The following is a 20,691-nucleotide window of genomic DNA, read 5'->3' as shown; positions in this document are numbered from 1 at the left end:
TATAAATTTTATATCTTCATGGTTAACTTTTTATTCTCACTTGGCTTTTCAGTTTCTTCTCACATTGTTTTTCAGTAAATGCAATATGTCTAAAAATCATATATATGTGTGTGTATAATATATATACATACAATTATATATAATTTAATATATATGTATTTAAGCTTTAGGTATTTTTCTAAAATTATTTATGCTTCATAGAGGAAGATATAAGTTTTCATACTCCAGGAGACAGGACATGTTCCTGATTTTATCACTAAAAAGCTGACTTTAGCTCTGTACTTCTCTCTTTCTCCAACTTCAGTTGTGTGTTTTGAAGGTAAAATGTGTCAACAAATCTGTGGTAGGAAGCTTCTAAGATGGTCCCCAATGATCCCTAACTCCTTGGTATTCACAAACCCTATGTAATCTCCTCTGCTTAAATGTGGTCTGGAAGTACTGACTTACTTCTAACAATTAGATATGGCTGAAGTGATGGGATGTCACATCTGAGATTAAGTTATAAAATGACTCTGGATTCTATTTGGGGTATTCTTTCTCATGTTTTTGAATTGCTCTTTCTGGGGTAGCAAGCTGCCATGTCATGGGGCAGCCCTGTGGAAAGGCCCAGGTGGCAAGGGACTGAAGTCTACCAACAACCACACAAGTGAGCTTGAAAGTGGACTCCCCCTCCATTCAATCCTTTAGATGAGACCACAGCCTCAGCCAACAGCCTGACTGCAACCTCATGAGAAATCTTGAGCCAGAGGCATCAAGCTAAACCATGCCTAGATTCCTGACACACAGAAATTGTGAGATAATGTTTGTTTTTTTAACATGCTAACTTTTGGGATAGCTTGTTACACAGCAGTTGATAACTAACACAAAAATCCAAGCTCAAAACACAGTCATTGCTATATAACTAGATTATGAAAAAAATCCATTAGTATCAAATAACTTGTTTCCTCCAGTAAAATCATCTATATTTCTCCAGTATCCATTATGGAAACCCATGCCAAAAATTGAAATAAACAAACTACTTTAACCACCAAATTGGACCTATTCTTTTCAACCCAACCAATGCACTGGTCTTCTAAAAGACTTACAACTAAAATTTATAAACCAATACCAAAATAAATTTATACTAAAATAAAATTTCTTAGTGGCTATAATTATGACTATTTAAATTCCAAAGTGGTTATTCATTTTGATGCAGGATTATTTCACCAGACACCACCAGCATAAGAATATATTCTATTCCGATGAATAGTACATCCTAACAGGACTAGAAGGTAAGGCTACTAGCTGTGTTTTAGTCTTTAGAGTTATGCAAATAGATATACATCATCTACCTCTTTCTGCCTGCCTCACATGTGAATCAACAAAGCTAAGCAATCCACCTCCATTTTCACTGTGCATATCAACAATTGCTAGCTTCCAATAACTGTGCCTGATAGGCAAATAAAGAGAATCAATATCTCTACAGAGGTTTGTATCTGAAGATGCGGCTCATTAATTACTTTCCTCCAATGTAGTTATATTTATAAGGTTTGCAAAACTTTTAGCAGCAGTAGCCAAGTATATTTATTTATTTATTCATCACCTACTATGTACCAAGTACAATTCTAGGCACTTAGAAAAGATCATTCAGTAAAGCATACAATACAGTGACTCCTGCTTTCACAGAGCTTACAATATATATTAAATCTTCTATTCTTCGTAGAATCTGACATGGCTGATTTCCATCTTCTTCTTGAAACTCTGTCCTCCCTTGGCTTCTGCAATCTGATATTATTCTGTTCTCCTAATAGTCTTCAATTGTTTCTTCAGTCTTCTTCACTGGCTCCACCTATAAAAACCTAATAGATTTAGGGGCGGGCCCAGTGGTGCAGCGGTTAAGTTTGCACATTCTGCTTTGGCAGCCTAGGGTTCACCGGTTCGAATCCCAGGTGTGGACATATGCACCGCCTGTCAAGCCATGCTGTGGCAGGTGTCCCACCTAAAATAGAGGAAGATGGGCATGGATGTTAGCTCAGGGCCAGTCTTCCTCAGCAAAAAGAGGAGGATTGGTGGCAGATGTTAGCTCAGGGCTCATCTTCCTCAAAAAAAAAAAAAAAAACAACCTAATAGCTTTAGATCAAAAGTCTTAGTTCCTGGGCTCCTGATTTATATAATGTGTTTCTCAGAAAACACATTCATTTCCTTAAACCCAATGATCACCTATCTAATGTAGCCTCTCAATTTTATACTTCTCAACCAACTTCCTATCTAGTGACTCCCTATGCATACATATTTCTATTAGGATAATCCTACACTTTTGACAAATGAGTTAACAACCTAGTCATCATCAACTACTTAAAATGGGTCTCCCTATACTCTTTTATTTTCCATCAATAACAGCACTATTCTCTCAGTCATCCAGTCTCAAAATTAATCCCCTCTTGCTAATCAATCAAGTCCTGCTCATTTTGCCTCTACAATATCTATTGTATCCATTATTTACTTTCCATTCCTATGACTAGGTCCTCATCACTTCATGCATGGATGACTACAATATTGTCCTAATTGATTTCTAGTCTTTCTACTTCCAATCTCTCCTTTACACTACTTCTAATTTTCATGAAATATCATTGTCATCATGTTATCATCCTGAATCATGAACCTTTAATAGCTTCACATTGTCCATAAAATCTAAATTCCTCATCCTGACATCTAAAGCTCTCCATAATCTGTCTCTAGCCTATTTATTCAACTAATTTATTGCTATTCATCAATGCAAACTATTTACTCCAGTAAGGATGGTCTCCTTACTGTTCCTAGAGTATATTATGGTTATGTTGGCCTCTAGAACTTTGCTTATGGTGGTCATCAAGCTCAGGAAGAGTCTTCCAAATTCTTTTGTTCTACAAAATCCTACCTATACTCAAATCTCTCTTTCCAACAAATCCCTTACCACTCTTTAGTCCAAACTCTTCTTCTTGTTTAGTGCCTACTGTCTATGTCACTTGCTGTGGCACTTACACATACTTTTCCATATTATGTTTTTTCATTGTCTCAGTTTCCCTTGTAGGAGTCTAGGCTACTTAACAGTAAGGCGAGCGTGATCATTTGTTCTCCCCATCACTTTTGTTTGGTAGTCTACAAGAGCAGTTCCAAAACATTTTGGTATTAAGACGCCTTTATACTTCTAAAAAATACTGAGGATCTCAAAAAGCCCTTGGTTTCTGTAGGTTATATCTATCAATACCTACTACATTAGAAATTATAACTGTGACATTTTTAAAGTATTGATTTATTCATTTAAATATAACAACAATAAATCCAATACATATTAGCATAAACGTTTATGAAAAATAATTATATTTTCCAAAACAATAAAAACAGTGAGAATAATGTCAATGTTTTACAAATTTGCAAGTCATTTTTATAGAAGAGAGTTTACTAGAAGACAGCTAGATTCTCATGTCTGCTCTGTATTCAATTTGTTGTGATATGTTCTTTGGTTAAAGTATATGAAGAAAATCTAGCTTCATGTAAATATGTAACTGGAAAATGGAGAAGTATTTCAATAGTCTTTTCAGATAATTGTGGATATTCTTTAATACTACACCAAAACTTGACAGTGGTAGTTTCTTTAACATAAATGCAATGGGGAATCTGAGTTTCTGTCAATGAACTTCTTGCAATTTGTTATACTAAAATCCACTGGTCAGTCTTATACTTTAAACGGATCTTTTACACAGGCAAGATTTTACAATATCATGCATTGATCATGTGACAAATATTGTTTCACTGAGTTATGCAGATCTTCCAAATGGTGACATATTTCATTATACAATATTTTAAAAATCACATTAGTTAATATCACTGCTGATCTCATCAGAAAAGACTATAAGTATTGGGAAGCTCTCAAGCTTATGGTGACAGATACAACTGTTCCAAAATTCTAATTATCACTTGAAAGCTCAATTTTATCATTGACAACATACACTGTCAGTTATTTTCCTTAAAGTGATTGGTTTATTTTATTTCTGAGAAAACGGTTGCTAAATACCCAAGTCTGAATAACCATAGTTTGTCATTTGTTCTTTCAAGTAAAATTGGAGTTCTATGTTAAAAAGCTGCTAGTTCAGTTTGCAATTCAGTCATGCAAGTGCTTTACCTCGAGATACTAGCATACTTTACTATGCATCAGAAGTGTTTTATGCATACTTCCCATTTTGATAAACAGATTATTAAAAAGATATGCATTCATCAAATTGTGTATGTTAAATATGTGCAGTTCTTTGTATATCAATTATACCTCAATAAAGCTGTTAAAAAAGATAATACACAAGGGTCAAGATTTAATAAAACTAATAACATTTACTGGTTTATCAAGGACATCATTAAGTGAAATGGCTTCGTTTTTTAACTATGAGTGTGTGGTGGTAAAGAATACAATTACAAACTAGTACAATTTGGTGCCACTCCCTTGATTTGTGCCCAAGGTGCCAGCAGTTTTAACCACCATTGCTCTTGCATTATCAGTGAAAATGTCAACATAGGGAAAAAGGAAAATAACATCTTAGAATTACTGTGAAAACAGTTTTGACCTCTCAGACTACCTGAAAGAGTCTTGGGGAGCACAGGGGTCCACGGATCACTCAAAGTGGTTCTATACTATGAGTCAACACTTGAATCTACAGTATAAGTCTACACATTGAGGTCTACATTATGCCTAGAACTCTTTTCTCCTTTAGCATTACCTCTGGTCACTTCACTGGTTTCTCGTTGAGCTCAGTCCTCTCCTTTTAGCATTCTAATTATACTCTATGAGTGATATCATCCACCTAAATAGTTTCAGCTACCACCTATAAACTAATGATTTCCCTAAATCTATATCTTTAATGTAGACTTATCTCCTGACTCACAGATCTATAGTTCTAATTAATATCCTGTAGATACCTCCAACTTGATATACCCAAATGATAATTCATCTTTTCTCCCAATTCTTTCAGACTTTTGAATTCCTGATCCAGGCTGTTAGCACCTTTGTTCATCCAGTCACCTAATCTAGAAATCTAGGGGTCATCCTTAACTCCTTCCTTTCCCTCACCGATAAAGGATCAGCCAAGTAACATCAACTTGTGACACTGTGATAACATCAATATGGTAACACAATAGGGAGTGGCGAAGCCTAAGTCAAACTAGAGAATGCAGGTTCCATCTAAAGGCATTCAAATTCAAACACCGTGTGGGTCAAACAAAACATATTTGTTAGTTGCCAGTCTTTGACACCTGGTTACTCTGAAATATCTCTTGAATTTGCACCTATCTTTCCATTTCCACTGCTATTCTTCTAATTTAGATCCTCCATTATCTCTTACGTAAACTACTGCAATAGCCTTATAACTGATCTCTCTGGACTCAATTTCCACAAATACTTCCCCCGCCCTGTTCCATCCAGATTTACCTTTCAGAAAGCAAACAGAGTGATCTGCAATGCAAATCTGGTCACTTATTTGAAATCCCAGCTTAAAACTCCATACTAGTTCCCAATCATCTGTAAGAAAAAAATACACCTTCTTTGTCACAGTGTTAATCTATAATCTGCCCCCCTCCACTTATTACTTCAGTTTCACTTTTCTCCACTTTCCTATGGAAATGCCAAACTCCAGCTATTAATATCATGATAAGTCCTAAGACATTAATCACTTCATATATGCCAGACACTATTCCAAATTACATATATTAACTTATTAGTCCTCACAAACATGTAAGATAGGTATCATTATTAAGCCCATTTTACAGATGAGGAAACTGAAGCACAAAACCAAATTGAATCACTGGGAGTTCATCTAAAGTTTCTCATGTTGTTTCAGGATTCTGTGTCTTTCCATATGCCCTTAGCTCTGAATGAAATGTTTTATGTTGTCTAAGGAACTGCCACCATTTTTCAAGATTCAGATTAAATATCATCTCTTTGAGCTACCTTCTCTGGCTACCCTCTTCCCCAGGTAAAGCTGGGCATTCCTTCCCACCTTTGTAACATAAGCTACATATTTCAACTTACCAGAAATGAACACCTGCCTAGCACTTAGCACAGCAGAACAGTGGCTTACAGTAGCAGGAAGTCCTTGCTGTAAGCAATACACTATGTCAAGAACTATAATTTCTACTTTTTATGCAAGAGCAAGAGGAACAAGGTGAGGGTGGTTTTGTTCCTGCTCCCCATTTCTAACCACACCCCTCTGCTCCCGCAATCACTATCACATCTCCATGGCTGATAGTTCTTTAGAGATGATCCAAGCAAAAGTCATAACTTCTACATGTTGGATAACTCCTATTTAGGGTCTTACAATACAGGCTTAAACACACTTCATAATCCCTCAATAAGGTGATGTCTGTTTGGATAATTGGAACTGTCAAAATCAATAAGAAAAGTTTAAAAACAGTCATGACAAGCCACTGTGAAATGAGTAAGAGACTATAAGTCACTGATTACTATGATTTTTACAGAGAAAGCTATATAGTCTTTCCTAAATTGAGCATTAAGGTATAAAAGCTCCTTATTCTCTAACACATTTAGAGTTTGAACACATGTAATCTAGCATCTTCCACTAGGCAGAGATTTAATGAACATTTTGTGAGAACATCTGTTTGTTATTTATCTTTGTCTCATTTTACACATCAGCAAATCCCTTTTTACCACCAGGACAGAATAAAAATCACCATTTCATTACACAGCGTTCATAATTTTAAACTTCAACTGGGGGAAAGAGAAGCAATCGTCAGCACTGTTTTCTACCTGATGTTACAAGGTAGTACAAGCGTAAGGAAGTGCAGAGGGAAAATGATTAAATATATAAATCCCTTTAACACACACTCCGCCAATGGCTACTGTGTTTTACTGTTCCAGCAACTGCCTAGGAGAATTAAAAGCTGCCCTATCTTTCTAGAAGGGTGTTTTTTTTTTTCACCTGCTTGAGTTTATGTCAAAAAACCAATGGTTTTTTCTAAGTAAACTTTTTTCCTCTATGTTCTACAGAGAGAAATTTAACAAAGAAACAACTAGGGAGATTATCAGATATAGATCTTTTTTCCCAGATTTACTGAGATATAACTGACATACAACATTGTGTAAGTTTAAGGTGTACAACATGATGATTTGATATATGTATATACTGTGAAACGATTACCACAATAAGATTAGTTAACACTTCGAAAAGGGAAACAAGAGAGAGCTATTATATTTTCTTCATTGCTCCTATCCTATTGCATGAAGCTACCGAATGGCATTTCTAAGTGCTCCCACTATTGATTATGAGAAGGAGCCAGTATCAAGGCCTTAGCCATCAGGAACAGCCAGTGCCACAAACTAAGGCTAGTGCAAAGCAGAGAAAAAATGCTGCCAGCTTAGGCAGAGTGACTGAAGTCATTTCTGGAAGCATATCCATCATAGCATCCACTTGCAAATGCAGGTTTTAAGGTAGACAACAGTAAAGAATAAGATCTTAATTATAACAGTAGCTATGGTTGATCTTTCCCTAGATCCAAATATATAGTCCAATATGCCATGGAGAATAATAATGTAAGGAATAAGGAAGGTACAGTCCTTACCTTCAAGAACTTACAATCATTTCCTTCCAGCAGTCAATTATAGTACACATCCATCACTAGTCTTGCATAAGGAGAACAAGTTTAGCACATATAAACTCACTAAAGAATAGGAGGAGAGATAGTACCAACTGAACATTGGATTTGGTGGTATAGATAGTTAATATTGTTTCAGTTCAGAGAAGGGGCAAATAAATGCTGGCTGGCAGAAGATGGGGAGGCTTTCTGTGACGTGTAGAACTTGAGTTTGGTAAATTGGATAGGATTTTAAAAGGTGAAGAAGGACGACAAACTAATCAAATTAATCTATATCCTGCACCTTCATCCTATTCCAATGCTTCAGTTCTTTACTACAAAAGTGTTTTGAAAGTTCCTCCCCATACTATCATCAAACAGGTAAAGGAGAAGATAAAGAGATGCACACACCTCCCTTATACCTTCCTTCTAAGCCACTGGGGAACAGAAACCTCAGATAGGAATGGATCTGAATATCTGATTAAAGTAATTGATGCTAAAATATGATTGAGGCTTAACCTTCCCATGAGACATTTGTATCTTAAAAGAGATCATCAACCAATACAGAATCTCTAAGTAGTACAAGTATGTGGAGAAGGTATTTTGAAGCCAGAAGAGGCCCCCTAGAGCATTTTTCTTCTCTTTGTCCATTTCAGACAGTTGGTGTTCCCTTACCCCACATAATCTGCTAGAACTCAAGAGATGCAGTATCACCGCCAGTATCACATGCCTATTCTCCTTATTTACAAGAACTTTTTACCCCATTAGGCCCCAGGATATAGCAAACTGCAAATATTGGAAACCATCTGTGAAGTTGTTCTAAGTAACTTTCTATTCTTTTCATCATCAGGGTTTTTTTTTGTTTTATTTTGTAAGGTAAAAGCATTTATTAAGATATATGCAGTCATTTTACGTTGATAAAAAATAAAATGTTCATGGATGATACAGCAGTCATTTTTACTTATCTCAGTGATTCTCAACCAGGCTAGTATAATACCTATTGAAGATCATACCAGAATCTGCAAGAAATCTTTTTCAAACTATGTCTCCCCAACCTCTGATATTTTGATATTTCCCCAAGGTGGCATATCCTCTCTCTACTTGATTTCAGCATCAGCCTAGACTTAATACTTACTATTACCTACCTTCATTCCCAATCTGCCTCTGCATTGCAATCATCATGCTAATGGGAGCAATGAAGAAGGGAAAAGAAGGAAGGAAGAAAGGCAGGGAGAATTTATTTTTAAAAAGCTAGAGGAAATATATAACACCAGCTTTCTAGTTGACTAAGCTTTAAAATCCTGATTGAATTCTCTTCATTCTTAAGGACTGGCTTTTACTCTCCTTACTTTGAGAAGTGTTTGTCATGGCCTAGAATGGTAAATGCTCTGTTTTTATCTGCAATTGGGAAACAATGTTGGCACCATCTGAGGCATGGTGTGTGAGGGAACTAGAAAGGCTCTGTAGAGCAACTGACGCCTTAGTAGTAAGAGGTGGGAAGAAAGGACAAAGGCCAATAAGCCAGCATCACAAGGTTGGCAGCACAGGCGATCAAAGCAGTACAGGGAGATAGTTCAAACTCTGGAGATCATATAGAGCTACAGCTTAACAACCAAGAAGCAAATGCAAAAACTAGTGTTAAGTAATGGAATAAAGTAGAGGAGGGAAAGCAGAGAAATAAAACAGAAACATGCAAAGAGACTCACATACACAGCCACTTACCATCCACATAGACACCGACACGTACACACACACACATATACACATGCCCTCACTCCAGGATGGGACTGAATGAAAAGAAACTATCTCTGACTTAGCCAATTTTCTCCTTCAACTTTGTTTCTTGGTTTCTTCACGTAGACAGGAATAATCCCAGTCAAAGGCAAGAGAAGTGTTGGCCACTGAACAGGGCATTTCATTTTGTTTGTCTTTTATTACATATTTATAGCATGGGGATTCTGGATACTTCAGAAACAAAAAGTTAGTTGTAAAACATGTAAGCTTTGGTTCTGAAGTGACATTACTGGTGAGAAAGGGTATATGGAAATTGTGTATGGAGCCACCCTTCATGGGGTCCCATTCTAAGTGAAATTTGTTCTTTTAAAAATCCCTCTATTAATTCAATGCAATCCCTTTCAAAATCCAAGCTGACTTTTTTTTAAAGAAATTGACACACTGATTCTAAAATTCATATGGAAATGTAAGAGACCAAGAATAAACAAAACAATCTCAGCAAAGAAAAACATAGTTGCAGGACTCTCACTTCCCAACTTCAAAAATTAATACAAAGCTATAGCAATCAAGACAGTGTGGTACTGGCATCAGGGCAGGCATACAGAACAATGGAACAGAACTCAGCATGCAAAAATGAACCCTTATATTCATCATCAATTGATTTTTGACAAGAATGCTAAGATCACACAATGGAGAAAGAATAGTCTTTTTCAACAAATGGTCCTGGGACAACTGGATATCCACATACAAAAGAATAAAGAGGAACCCCAACCTCATATTACACACAACAATTAACTAAAAATGGATCACAGACCTATATTTAAGGACTGAAAATGTAAAACTCTTAGAAGGAAACATAGGAGTAAATCTTTATGATCTTGAGTTAGATAAGGGTTTCTTACATATGATACCAAAACATAGTGGCAAAAGAAAAAATTAGATAAATTGGCTTCATCAGAATTAAAAGTGTTTGTGCTTCAAATGATACCCTCATGAAAGTGAAAATACAGTCTACAGAGTGGTAGAAAATACTTGCAAAACCAAGAGATACCACTTCACATCTATTAGAATGGCTGCTTATTATTATTAGACAATAGTAAGAGTTGACAAGATTGTGGAGAAACTGGAATGCTTATTCACGGCTGGTGGGGTTGTAAAATTGTGTGGCCACTTTGGAAAACAATTTTGATGGCTCCTCAAAATGTTAGACATAGAATTACCACATGACCCATATACTCCTAGGTATATACCCAAGAGAAATCAACACATATGTCCACACAAAAACTTACATGTGAATGCTCATAGCAGCATTATTCACAATAGCCAAAGAGTGGAAATGACCCAAATGTTCACCAGTTCATGAATAGATAAACAAAATGTGGTATAGCAATATAGTGAAATAGTATGTAGTTACAAAAATGAAGTACTGATATCTAGTACAACATATATGAGGCTTGAAAACATTATTCTTAGTGAAAATGAAAGAAGCCAAACACAAAAGGACACATATTTCATGATCCTATTCATACAGAATGCCCAGGCAAATCTATAGAGAGATAGTAGATTAGTGGTTATCTAGTACTGGAGGGAATGGGGGGATAGGGAGATAATGGCTAAGGAGATCAAGGTTTATTTATTCTTTGAGTAAAGAAAATGTTATAAAATTGGATTTTTGATGTTGGTTGCAAAACACATACCAAAGATCATTAAATTATATACCTAAAACAGGTGAATTGTGTGGTATGTAAATCATACCCCAATAAACCTGTTAATAAAAAAGCACATGATGATTGTTTTCCAACGTTTGAGGGGTTATCCTATGGAAGTTGGGTGAGGTTGCTTGGTGTAAGCCCCAAGGGATAAGCAGAATCAGGGCCACCAGACAATACAACTTCAGAGGGCTCAATTCCTATTTTAGTTTGTGTAAATGGTACTATGCATAAGAGTAGGAGCAATGGGTGAAGGCTAGATGGAGAGAGATTTTGGCTCATTTGTGCAAACATTCAATAACTGGAGCTATTCAAAGATGAAATGAGCTACCTCATAGTGGAAAGTGCCAAACTATTGAAAGTATCCAAGCATAACCTGGATGACCGCTTGAGGATAGAGTAGATGGGTTTATGCAACAGGTTGTATACGTATGTGGTGGAGGGGGAGAGATATTTCTTGATAGCCTTTAAGGTTTTTTATAACTGTAAGATTCTATTAAAATGCATAATTACAAACATTTATTTGTAAACCTTGTCTGCATTCTCAATCATTTCCTCGTTAGTCAGGAATAAATGAGTACTTACATATTCTCACTAGATTCATAAGTCCCAATAGTGATTTCCTATGAAATAACAAAACTTGACGCTGTGGTTTAGACCATTTCTAACATTTATATGCTGTCTCTGGCTCAATCATTTAGCAATGGGCCTACCTACTGGATTACTCTTTTTGTAGTCTACAGCTCTAAGGGTAGCACTTCATAAATATTAATAAAAATCGGATCATACATTGTACTTAACACTGATAATAGTTAAATTAATGAATACAAACCATTCTGGACTCTCTTTTCTCTCTTTCCGTCCTTCTCTGTTCTTTTACCAGATATGGAATATGCAGGCTGCTCATTTTTACAAGTTGCTTCCAAAGTTCCAGAATGAACTCTTTGGCTGAAGGTTTCAAATATTTTGGCCTAAGTCCACAAATGCCATAAGAAACTGGCACTCTATTCTGCAATGCTTTTCTCTCTGTCAATAACTTTAACTTGGGATCATAAAGTGGAATCATTTGTCAGATGGTCCATTATGATGTAGATTTAAAACCTCCTGGGGCACCAGTCCTCTACTCCACTTTACATTTTAGAACTACTGGGAATGATTCTATACTGAAAATGAGAAGTTCAGATACAACGAGAAAAGCTGCTTATCCATCATCTGTCTCACAACAGATGAGGACAGTTTAACATGCTAGGAGGGGCAGCTTACCAATAGTGACATGGGGATCAGAAATGGCTAAACAGCTTCAAGTCAAGCACCTCTCTCATTGGACTGGTCAAGTACAGGCAAGACATATGGTAGGTATTAGCTAAGTAGTGCTGACTGACTTCTCCTGACTCACTGACATCTTAGGCATACACGAAAGCCGTATATCAAAAATCTCAAATGGAAAACATCTGCAATGAAATTGTACTCATTGACCAGCTTGTACACCAGAGCTTTATTATAAATCCCAACTTCAGGGTTCATGCCTTGGAACTGTGTTCTAATGTTCTAACATAGCCTTTCTGTTACTTCCAGTAATAAATCCCCGTGGAGTAGTTCCAAGAAGGGCATTGCTTTAGATCATATTCCAGGTTAGAGTGAGGTTCTTCTCTACAGCTTGTGCTTCATCTGGTCTTGCTATGAGGCCAGCCAAGGAAATGTTCTGGAAAGTTTGCTGCTGGGGGCGGGGGGGGGTTCTTTTTATTTTACATGGCTGTATATATTTGAAAAAACAATTATACCTTTGTCGCTTCAATTCCTTCAGACCATTTCTTCCCAGACCATTTCTTTCCCTTCACGTTAAAAGGCTCACAAGGGCCGTGGGTAGGGCATTCAGGGAACACTACTTGGGAGGGGAAAAGATACCACTGGAATTCCAGACTCATTGCTCGAATGGCCATATTTCTGCCTGTGCTTATCCCTTTTTCTGCCAGATTGTGCTCTTTATTGCTCACACCACTCAAAATAGCCACGAGGGCCAATATTCACAAACTACTCAAGCTGCCTTTATTGTATTTACTTTGTATCCCACCCTCATAAACCACTCTCCCTAGATCCCTTAAGCATTTCAATTGCTCTTTTCCATTTCAAGCATCTCAATTCCAGAGAATGGAAACTTGGGCACAGTCTTATTACCAATTAAAAAGGGATTCTCACTACTTTGCGCTAAGAAGTTATTTGTCCATATCCATGTCAGTTACTCAAAAACATATTGGCCTTTTAAATGACATATCATATTGCACTCTTAATATAGTTTACTATCTCCTACCACTTGTAGACTTTTTAAAAGCATGAATCAAATTTACTTTTGATGATGATCTATTTGTATGATATTTATAACTAAGAAAAAAGTAATATGCCATCCAAAAAACTTTTCCAGAATAGTCTGACTTACTTGCAGATTATTGTAATTTTTATTAAATACGGGTTGTCACAATTATTTTATATTCTTCACACTGCTTATCACAAATTTAAGTGAATCAAGATTGTAAAACTTCCACTGAATAAGCTGGGCAAATTTCCATGACTCAGAAGAGCATCTTAGAGTTGTAGTTCTTTACGGTTCCTGCCCCACCTCCAAAGCAAAGGGCAGTGTTTGGGAAAATGCCAACCATACTTAGCAGCAAGAGTTAGCAGTCTAGTATATGGGATGGAAGTGCCAATGAATACAAAGTGTAAAGAATCTGAAGAAGGATTTCTTTGCAACCTCTTCATCAGAAGCTTTAACTGGACACATTGCAATTCCTGTTTGGTACACAGTTAACACAGGGAGCGTCTTCTTTACATTCTCCCACTTTATTCTGATCTGGGATTTTTGTGAGGGAACACCTAGTGCTGAGAACCTCCTCTCTCTCTCTCTCTCCTTTTCTCTCTCTTTCCCTCTCTCTCACCGACACACACACACAGACACACAAACTCACAGATAGAAAAGACAACTATTCCTAAGTATACATATAAGTAAAAAAGCAACAGGAATACAGGCTTTGGAGTCTGGAAACAGAGCTGTAGACTAGTGGTATATACAGCCTTGGGTAAGGAGGACAACCACCATTCGTTGAGGGGGCTAATGAGGATTAAATGAAATAACTTATGTAAAGATCCTAGCATAGTCCTATAATATATCTTTAAAACATATTTGCCTTCTCCATCCTGGTTTGAATTATGAAGGGTCCCCATCAGAGTGAACTTTTTCTTTGAGGATAGAAATGTCTGGCTTCCTAAACGAAGTAAAAATGTCACTGATAATTGCAGATGTAGTCTGGGGGAAGAGAGAGGGAAGGAGTTAAACATTTACTTTAGTTCCAAATGGGTTTTGTCTTTACACATTTCTCAAAACTGTAGCTGCACTGTGGTACTATCTCTTTAGTCCTCAAAACAAAAGAACCTATTTGCAGAGTGCTCCAGGGTGGCCCTGAGTGGCACTTTAAAACATCCGTTTTAAACTCCTCTAGGCAGTTCAGTGAGGCTGGATACAACAATAGATTCTGGGAGTTGAGTTTGAATGGCACAAAAGGGGGGGGGGGGCGTGCGGCGATCTGCTGTCTATTGAAAACAGAAAGCAGAGCCAAAGAAAGTGAAGAATGTGAAGGGAGTGAAGGGAATTTCAAGATGTCCTAAAAATTTTAGCAACTGAAACAATACAACGAACTGGGATCTAGGTAACAGAGGGCAGGCTAAGCAGGAATAATGTTTTGTCATACAGTTTCCACAGACAGCAATAGTCAAGTACAGTATTCTAGCTATGGTGATTTTTGCAATACTATAGACTCTGACATTGGGTTCTTTTTAGCAAGCCACCGAGTACAACTAATACATATGATGAACTCCACATAAAACAGAGTACCTAGATTTATGTCTCTTTATGTGGAAACTACAATCCATTTCTGATTCACATTCTTCCATAGTATCAATGCTCTTTAATAATGAAACCATCCTCAAAGTGGTACACTACTGGTTCAAGGAAGATGTGCCAGAGAAAGAAATGGAAGCTGAAAAGTAATGAGTAATGAGTGGCTAAGGGGCTGATCAGTCATAAAGAGAATAGTTAAAGGGTCTATGAGAGCTAAATCTATAAAAGTGTCTATGACCTAAACATTGGTGCTAGGAGATCTTTTTTTTCTGATTAACTCAACTATCTTATACCTACCTCAGAAATCAGGCTTAACAGCCAGCTCTCAATAGCAAGCCAAAATGATTAGAAAAATAGTACTGATGAGAAATGCAGTGTAGATCTCATTTAAATTTAATTGAGATCATAATTTGTTAAATCACTTCTGAGGATAACTTACTTTAGGCCACTTTTTTTCTTTTTTTGCTGAGGAAGATTAGCCCTGAGCTAACATCCACTGCCAATCTTCCTCTTTTTTTGCTTGAGGAAGATTAGCCCTGAGCTAATATCTGTGCCAATCTTCCTCCACTTCATATGTGGGTCACCACCACAGCACGGCCAATGAATGGTGTAGGCCCGCATCCAGGATCCAAATCCACGAATCTGGGCCACAAAGCAAAGTGGAGCATGCTGAACTTAACCACTACACCACAGGGCCATAGGCCAATTTTAAAATTTAAACTATTAAAAAAAAAGAAATGCAATGCCCTATATGTCAAAGGAGACAATGTTCCTGTCTGATTTCCCATCAATATAATGATCACTGTGGCCATGTAGACCCTTAAGAGTATTATTTCTCCCGGATAGCCAAGTTTTCTGGAGCTGCACTTCAATAGCTCCAGATTTTCAATATTGTGGCCAAGAGCCACAGGTAACTATTTAAATCTCAATTTAATTAAATTTAAATAAAATTTAAAATTCAGTTCCTCAGTTACAGTAGTCACATTTCAGTGATCAGTAATCACATGTGGCTAATGGTTACTGTGTTGGACAATGAAGATATAGAATATTTCATCATTACAGAAAGTGCTATTGGACAGCATTGGGCTAGACACCAGGAGACCAAGACTTTCAGTGTCAGACAAAAAAATTCAAACCATTTTAATGATAGTTTTTCCACAATGTAATTAATGTTCATATCCATAGAGAATATAGATTAAGATTTAACATTTTAATTTTCACTTTGGACAGTGGTTCTCAAAAGTCAGTTGTACAGAAGAATCATCTGGTGAGTTTGCTAAACGCAGATAACTCAGAGAGTGACACAGTAGGTCTGGGATGGGGATCCAGGAATCTGCACTTTAAACATATGCCCTAGGTAACACTGACATGAGTAGTCTCTAAACCACTTTTTGAGAAACACTGTGATTATGCATCAAAAAATTCCAATGATTAGTTTACACATTCTGATTCATTTTCTTGTATGGATAAGTATTAATATGTGTACATAGGGAAGCCCTTGGTCTCTACAAGAGTGCAAAGTGTTCTACAAAGGCAAAAGAAGGAGCTTTCAAGGTATAGTAGATTTGAGCAAGGATCAATATAGAGAAAAATAATCAAGAAGATAGTCGCATCAGAAACAAATCTTTTGAACAGAATATTCCAGAATATGCAGAGCAGAAGCTATCTAGCCAGTTTCTGGAACTCTCAGGCTCTAGGAACAGTTTTGAACCTTGACTTAGCAGGACAGGAGAAAAATTCTTTGGTGGTGCAGTGTTTGAAGACCTGAATTTTGCATGTAAGGGCTAAATATGTACAAGGCACTAAGCTATGTGCTAAGTACTAGTAAAATAAGAATTTTAACTTTAATAAACTCAGTTTAGTGGGGGAAGATAGACCAAAAATGAGTATTATAATACAGTACCTGGTGTCATCTGAAGTGAACCTTAAATGTTGATTAGCTCGAGGGTTGTTGAAGATGTGGAAGGCAATTAAAATACAGAGAACAGTATGAGGAAAAGCACAAGAGCTTGAAAATTTGGAGTGTACCTGGCGACCCAGAAGTGGTCTAGGGTGGCTGGTGGATAGGGTTTAGAGAAGGTTGTATAGTGGGACACAGGGCTGTAAGTGCATTCTGGGTGCCTGGGACAAGACTGTGGATGGCTCTAAATTCCTCTTTGGAGAAAAAACCCCAAATCCTTTACAAGGTGTTTGAGGAGACTAGTGATATGATAAGATCTTCATTTTGGAAGAACACTAACAGCTAGGTATACAATGGAGTGAGGAGATAGTAGATGCAGGGAAGACGTGCTATGATTTGGTCATTTGGCTGCAAAGAAGAAAAACTGCACTCTGGTTGGCAATGTTTGTTCTTTCAAAAAGCTGAGAATTGAGAGAGAAACAACACAATATGAAGTTTCTTTTTTAAGCTGAAAATCTGGAGACAAAACTTGAGTAGCGGCAGTGCTCCGAAGCTGCTGGGGATGCAAGGATCCACCATGACTCTGGCAATAGAGAGTAGCAGCAATGAGGGTCAGAAAGAAAGTTGAATTTTCAGCCGTCTGGTGAACAGACAGCTCTACACTGTCTATGTCTTCTGAAGGCCTGGACACTGGGATATCTGCTATGGGTGGCACATGAGTGGTCAAATAGCTTCTTCAGTGAAGCGCCCTTAAAGAGATACAACATATTGCATAGTAGTTAAGGGCATAGGCTCTGGAGATAGACTTCCTGTGACAGAATCCTGATTCTACTACTTAGTAACTGTGTAACCTGGTAGGCAGATTACTTAAACTCTGTGTCTCAGTTTTTCTACCCTTAAGATGGAAATAATACTATCTACCTCATAGGAGTGCTGTGAAGGTTGATGAGTTCATACATACAAGCTATTTCTAACATGGCCTGGCACACAGTAAACACTTAATAAATGTTAGCTATTGTTATCATGTGTATGTGTGAGTGGGAGACACACTAAATTGTGCTATGTTCAATAATCCTTGAAGGCATCACTGCTATATCCAAGGGATGGTGATCAGTATAGTTTAGCAGCCCAAGGGGCATCTGCAGTATACTGTCCTACATAGACAGTATGCCTTAACTACTACTCATAATGAGTATCTTAACTCTTTTTTGGAAGAAGACAGATACAAGTAAGTTTTTAAATTTGTAAATATTCTTAGTGATCCCCTTAAGTAAGCTAGTAAGCTCTAGCACACCACTGGCTGATGTACACTAGTCCTTATACCCCCATCTATAAGACTTGTTTTTCACTCCCCTAAAATACACTCAACAGTGTACTGACAGAAAATCCATCAGACGACCAACTTCAGCTCTCTAAACAGCCAGAACCTAGAAATGGACTCCCTCTCTAATTTTTCCTGGTCTCAAACAGCACAGAAAAAATATTATTTTGCAGATGAAAGACATTTTCTTTCACCTATCAGAAAATGTCAATTTCTTAAAAAGCCCTAAAAAGCTGTTTTTCATGTATATTTAGAGTGCTTGTTCCCAGGAAAAGGAATGGAGTGAGGGGTGTAAGCCAGAGCTTCCAACTGCACAGGAAATTTACCACCTGAAACCAAGTTTAACATGGAGCTTCCAATCATATGCCTAGTTCCCCACTTCTCCTCCCTCTAACCCTGACAGGTTCCCCCAAGTTCCCTCCTGTAGTTTTTTAAGCGTCAAATTCCATTTAAGTTTAAAGAATGACAAAAGGGCTTTATATCATCCTCTCTTCCTTTTTGCTAGAAGGGAATAATATAAGAATAGCTTTACTTTAAGATATGTTAAATTATAAAGATATCATCTTAGAGAAGAATAAATTCTAATTACACGGTATCTGAGACAATATATCCATTATCATCTTTCTAAAAGTCTCATAAACAGGTCATAACAATACTTGCCCTATCTCTGGCTCATTTTCTTGACAACGTTCTCAAATATTTATTGTCAGATGCTGAAGAGTTCTCTATGGTGTGAGTATCCAGTCATTTCCCCAGTACATGGCACAGTCTCTAACAAATTCAGATCTAAGAATGACTGCTTCAAGAATGTTTCCTGAAGAGGTTTTAAACAACGTTTTACCAGAGAACTCATATGAGCTACTCGAGTATCTGGGTTCATCTGGTGAAGTGATAATGCAGTTTTACACAGTATTCCCTTCTTCAATGGGACAGAAAGTGTGTTTTTTTTCCTTTAAACTAATGAATTTAAAATTGAGAAACCATTTGGGAACTTAAAAAGATGAGAAAGCTGGTCTACTTTAGATAAATAGGTAGGTAGATAGATAGACAGATAGATTAGATGTGAGATAAGATAAACAGAGAAATGTCAAACTGAGTTAGCTGTATATTTTTTCTGTTGATCTGGATAAAATACTCAAATTTTAAAACATAAAGCACTTCACATTCATGGCCAATATATTTTAAAATACAGATACATTCATGAAAACAATCGTATACGTTTGTTAAGCAGAATTAAAAACACACTAGCTTATTTTAGAAGGAAAATATTCCACATTAATCTTTTAGATTGGAAAACATTTTACTTCCCAATAACTCACAAGACTCTACCTTCATTCATATTGATGAATAAATCAATCAAAACACTAATGTTTCTTTAGATATCTGTAAAATTATTCTGGAAAGCACTCACATAGTAAAATAAATGTTGGGTTAAAATAGTTTGGAAAAAAATCTCTAGTTTTATCAAATAACATATTTTTTAAGTAAATGACTGAATTTAGTCTTCTTCACTAGTAGCTTAAGTCAAACTTCGCCTAGATCCATTAACTGAGTGGCAGCCTGGAGTAAGAGGGAGAAAAAAGCACAGATTCTTGAATCAGATCATCTAACCCATGAGTTCAGGCTCTGCCACTTGTTAGCTGTGAGACCTCGGGCCAATTACTTCTCTAAGTCTCAGTTTTCTTACCTCTGAAATGGAGATCACAATGCCACTGACCTCACACAGGGTTGTTTGAGTATAAACTGATCGAGTAAATGTTAAATCATTCTGTAAATGTTTAATACCACACCCACTATGAATCAATAACCAAGAACTATACTGTAATTATGTTTTTAATAGCATAAAACCATGAAGGAATTAAATATGTATTCACTATTAGCGTACAAATAAAGTTCAGTCATAAAAGCCACCTAGTAGGATTTGAAATTATTCATTAAGTCACTCTGAATTGAGAGATGGCAAGGAGATAATGTCACTATTTTTTTGTAACACAAACACTTTTATTAGCATAGAGAAGTTCTTCCCAGATATAGTAATTCCAGTAGCATAATAAAGTCCAAAATTTTTCACTGCCAGAAATTTAAACCAATAACACAGGTCCATGAGAAACCTCTGTTTAATGAACAAAGCAATATTTTCCATGACGATGTATCTATTTACTTTTGTAATGGAGAAAACGAGATATTCTCTGGTTTTAATCCAAAGAGAAAAACCTCAACAACTTCTCACATTAAAAATGTAGAGAGATGGCTCTTGTAGAGTCAAGCAAACATTGGAGTATGGAGAAAACATCCAACAAGCACAACTCTCCAACTCTTAGTGAATAAACCAACTGCTACCCAAAGAAGAAACTGAAGCTATAAATTCAAATAAACAGGCTGCAGGGAGACTACACAAACCTGCTGTTGCTTTAATTGCAGACAATTCAATTAAGCAGCTGTTGGTCCCGGCACTAAAGTTCACTGTATGCTCTTCAGCGTAACCTTGAAATATTGTCACTCACTCACTTCTCCACATCATCCGCATGCTGTCCAATTAATGAGG

General features: G+C 36.8%; 1 protein-coding gene across 11 annotated transcripts in view; it reads right to left on the bottom strand.

Moving 5' to 3' along the window:
* Positions 1-20,691, bottom strand: part of ENOX2 (ecto-NOX disulfide-thiol exchanger 2) — a 259,169-nt gene that overhangs the window by 222,596 nt on the left and 15,882 nt on the right. Inside the window, exon 1 of one of the 11 annotated variants that reach the window (XM_046673949.1) lies at positions 5,435-5,461. The exons of the other annotated variants lie outside the window; for them this stretch is intronic. The gene's annotated coding sequence lies outside the window, so the exon portion shown is untranslated. Of the gene's footprint in view, positions 1-5,434; positions 5,462-20,691 lie in introns of those variants that run through there. 11 annotated transcript variants of the gene reach the window in all.

Source organism: Equus quagga, chromosome 10 (assembly GCF_021613505.1).
Source record: "Equus quagga isolate Etosha38 chromosome 10, UCLA_HA_Equagga_1.0, whole genome shotgun sequence".
Classification (NCBI taxonomy): Eukaryota; Metazoa; Chordata; class Mammalia; order Perissodactyla; family Equidae; genus Equus; species Equus quagga.
The sequence above is the reverse complement of the archived record's forward strand: the minus strand, read 5'-3'. Positions and strand labels throughout refer to the sequence as shown.